Here is a 4551-nt window from a genome sequence, read left to right as displayed (position 1 = left end):
ATTTATTATTAATTAAATTAAAATTTCTCATGCACACAAAAAATATATTTCCAATAAGAATTTACAACGACTGTTATACAATAAGTTAAAATGTACAATTTACTGTTTTACAATAAGTTTGCAGCTTTTAGGGTGGTATTTATCATAAAAACATTTAAAACATAATAATTAATTAATAATGAGCATTTTTAAATTCCTTGATTAAAAAAAATATTTATTTAACATACAAATTACTTATTCAAAAATTTGATATAAAATAATTAAAAAAGGTTTAAAATTGTGTTATATACAAATTTAAAAATATATAAGATTTAAATTAAAAAAAAATCATTTAAATAAAAAAAAAATCATCAGGGAACCTGCAACCCCGAGCGTAGTAGTCTACGTCTTACCGTTGACGCTACGCTGCTAGCTCGAAAATTGCTTTTCCGTAACGGTACTATAGGGACACAAATTTTTCTCGAAATATTTAAAAAAATATTTCTCGAGAATGCCTCAATAGTGGGTCCTACGGCTTTACAGGAGTAAATGTATGAGTGCGTACTACACACCCATAAAATTTTAATCAAATCGGTGATCAGAGACTGCCGGGTTCTCCTTGTTAGTGTAAGGATCCACCGGTTCTAATTGATCGCATAATGTTTCAAATGCAGTTGTACCGATAAAGTGGAGTAAGTATGCGACCTTTTGTTCGTCCGCCTGGACTTTGTATACTTTGAACGATCCCTCAAATCGTTGTAACCAACGTTTCCAATTCTTACTGGAATCGTAAAATTCCACCTGCAAAGCATTTTATACGACGATTTGACTGCTTTGTTCGGTTTGCGCCATTGTCTCTCTGATTTCGCTCGAGATTTGTTCAATTCCTAAATGCCGTTTCCTCTTCCCGTTCGAAACGAACTGCTGTAACACCACGTGCTTTTCTTGAACGACACTTGCAGGTTAGCTCAAGAACCACTTCACTTTCGCGTATTCCCGTACATCCGAGAATCCCATCCTCGTCGCCACTTATTAATTTTTGTAGTTTGTCAGGGTAGGTGTATCGAAAAATAACCCGGAGCCGTGTAATTTGGATAAACTGCGAAATATATTTAAGCTTCCATAGTCTATACAGAGATGTTCGGAAACGGACGGTCAGACCAGCTGCGTGGTTACGCGCGAAGAGAGCGCGCTTGACTCCCCTCGGCTCGCTTGCCTACATGCTACGTTCGCGCGCCCCCCCTCTGTAATCGCGCGCGAGAATATGAAAAAGACGGAAGACCTCAACAATGTGGAACCCATTTTTCCATCTTCTGGGTCTTTCCCATGGCTTTCAAACGTATGGAGACGGCTTCTCGTGACACATTTAATTGATCTGCGAGTTGTTGTTGCGTTTGAGTGTTATCCTCATCCAACAATGCTTGCAATTCGCTGTCTTCAAACTTTTTCGGTGGTCTTCCACGTTCTTCGTTTCTCACGTCAAAATCGCCACTTTTGAATTTTTTAAACCACTCAAAGCACTGTGATTTAACAAGAGCATGCTCAACGTAAGCTTCGACAAACATTCGATGCGATTCTGCAGCAGTTTTCTTCAAATGGTAACAGAAAATCAATGCTGTCCGCAAATCGTAGTTCCCAGGCACAAAATTCGACATGTTCAACGCTATTACAAACTATGCTGTTGTATGAAACTTGTATTGTTGTGAGTTGAAAATCTTTGTCAGAGATGTCAACAAGGAAATGGCGCCAATGACGCGTTTGACGATAACTACATTGACAGCTAAGGCCATCTATGGGCAAATTCCGGTTTCATATTTACAGACCTGGTAAGTAGACAAACAAATATATTAGAGCTAATACATTCCGATTTATGTGGCCCTATGCCGATAAAATCAGTTGGCGGATTAAAATATTTTTTAACATTCACCGATGATTATTCCAGAAAAGTAACATTATATTGTTTACAGAATAAAGACGAAGTAACTGATTATGTAAGCAAATACATAGCTAGGGTAGAAAGAGAGACAGATAGAAAAGTGAAAAGATTTAGAAGGAACAATGGATATTAAGAGTAATAAAACTCTTAAAAAAATGTTTGATGATATGGATATAAAACATGAACGAATTAACGTACACTGTAAATGAATGGAGTGGCAGAGCGAATTAATAGGACATTATTAGATTTAGTACGGACGATGCTTAAAAATGCGGAATTATCCGAAAGATTTTGGGTGGATGCAATAATAACTGCGTGTTACATAAAAAATAGAGTCATACATTCGTTTATCAATGATATTCCGGAAAGAATTTGGACAGGAAATAAACCGAATGTAAAACATTTAAAAGTTTACGGTTGTCTAACCCTACGTATACATTTCCAGATAACCAAGCGTGATTTAGCATATCAAGCAAACGAATGCATTGCATGTTTTGCTGAATAGTTGATATTTGGTTGCCATCATCATAAGCGATGTGCTACCAAATTCAGCAACATGAGTGGTAATATATGTAATCAGTTAATAAAATTTTAAAAGCAAACGATCAGCAACAATAGTATGGAAGGTTGCAAACAACATGATAGCAACATGACAAGAACTGATGACTTGTTTTTGCGTCAATAGCATTTTGATGGCAACGTGACAACAATAATAGAAATGAAACTTTTTTCATCGATTTGCTTTGTATTTGCTTTCAATCGTTGAAGTTTCTAAATTACATGTTTTTGCCGACAAAGTGTGAACGATAAGTAATTTATATATATTTACAACAATTTGTCAATAATAAACACACTGCACGAATTTAAAAAATAATTTTTTATTTGGCAATCTTAGGGTGCGTTTCCACTTAGCGCGTCACGCATCGCGTCGTCCAAGTTAAGTCAATCAAATCGTCCCATTTTATTGCATAACTTTACGCCGAATAAAATGAGACGATTTGATTGGCTTAACTCGGACGACACGACGCGTAACGCGCTAAATGGGACTCAGTCTTATATATGTTATATGACTATTATTTGTTTGCTAGGTATGTTATAACATATTATGAACACTATAAAGATATATTATATAAGCGTAAATCGTAAGAATACCGTTGTCACTGGGAATCGCCGCTTGTTGCTCGATCTTTAGGTTTAAGCAACACTTTAACGGAGTCAGGACATGGATGGGTGACCGGTGGTGATATACCGCTTCGGATCGAAACTATTGAGGGGAGGATTCACGAAAGTTTGGAGTGTGTATTGTTGACAATCTTCGATACCTAAATGGTTTATGAGATATGAGAAAATTAGGAATTATAAATATATTTTTTAAATATTATGATTTTATCTTATTTTTCACCTTCGCACAATAATTCTCAGTATGTGATTGCTTAATATTTAACAGTGATTTTATTATCAGTATTCACCAGAAATTAAGCACTGGCCAAAAAATTATTGAATTACTAGTAATACTTAATCACTAATAATTTTTTAGTATTTCTTAATATGATTAGGTGCTTCTACATTATGTTCGTTGGAATATGTGATGACAATATGTCATCATATGTACATTATTCATATTTAAGCAATTGTTGTCGTCATGTTGCTGTCAACTTGCTGTCGACTCATGGAGAATACACGTGAGCACAATCCAACGAACATAATGTAGAAGCACCGTGTTCCTACTTTTTCGAAAACAGTTGCTTCAACGGTTCTCAACAATTTGACGGCAACTTCATAGACAGATGGCTATCTGGGTTAACGATATATATCAGTCAGCGATACAGTTACGTATTTCTTCTGCTATTCCCATAAAATTGGATATGTATCAGATAAACATGCATTTATGTATCATATACATGTATATATGTATCATATACATGTATATAGGTATCATATACAGGGTGTCCCGAAGTCCCATGATGACCCTTAGTGAGAACGTAGAACGGATTGAGGTGCGCAAGAAAGTCCTGTGCCGTTTTGCGAAATTTGCAATAGTTTTTGAGAAATTAATTATTTTGTCTCAATAAATTAGCGTACAGAAAGCGGCAATTTTACAGCAGTTTGACGGCAGCGGAAAGAAAGATGCCTTCGCTCAATGTGCGACCGTGACACTCGCGAATCGTATCTCGCCACGTTCCTCCGCCCATACTACGAGACATAGACTCGCTATATATATATATATATATATATATATATATATATATATATATATACAGTGTGTCCCATAAGTTCGGCAACGGCAAGAAAACTCGGCGGGGGAGCATTTTAGAGAAAAATGTTTCGAATAAAAGTTGTAAGGCTTAAAAAGTCGCATTTAATGACAGTAGTTATTTGACCTAAGATGATGTCGCCAAGGTCAGGACAAGGTCAACTTTTTTAGATAGAGATACATATTTTTTAGATAGAAATACATATTTTTTAGATAGAAATATTAACATATTTTTTATTACGGCATTTTATTCTACATGAAAAAGCAAACAACTTTTGTTTGAAAAAATTTTTTACACGACCTCTATTTTCCAAGATATTTACGTAAATATCTACAAAATTATTGGTTTCAATAATTTTTTACTTGAATTCTATCAACTTTA

General features: G+C 35.2%; 1 protein-coding gene across 1 annotated transcript in view; it reads left to right on the top strand.

Annotated features, from left to right (window-relative positions):
- Positions 1–4551, top strand: part of LOC116846844 (nicotinamidase) — a 512425-nt gene that overhangs the window by 97601 nt on the left and 410273 nt on the right. The gene's annotated exons all lie outside the window — the stretch shown is intronic.

Source organism: Odontomachus brunneus, unplaced genomic scaffold (assembly GCF_010583005.1).
Source record: "Odontomachus brunneus isolate Ranch 3 - 2012 unplaced genomic scaffold, Obru_v1 Obru_scaffold_070, whole genome shotgun sequence".
Taxonomy (NCBI): domain Eukaryota; kingdom Metazoa; phylum Arthropoda; class Insecta; order Hymenoptera; family Formicidae; genus Odontomachus; species Odontomachus brunneus.
The sequence above is the reverse complement of the archived record's forward strand: the minus strand, read 5'-3'. Positions and strand labels throughout refer to the sequence as shown.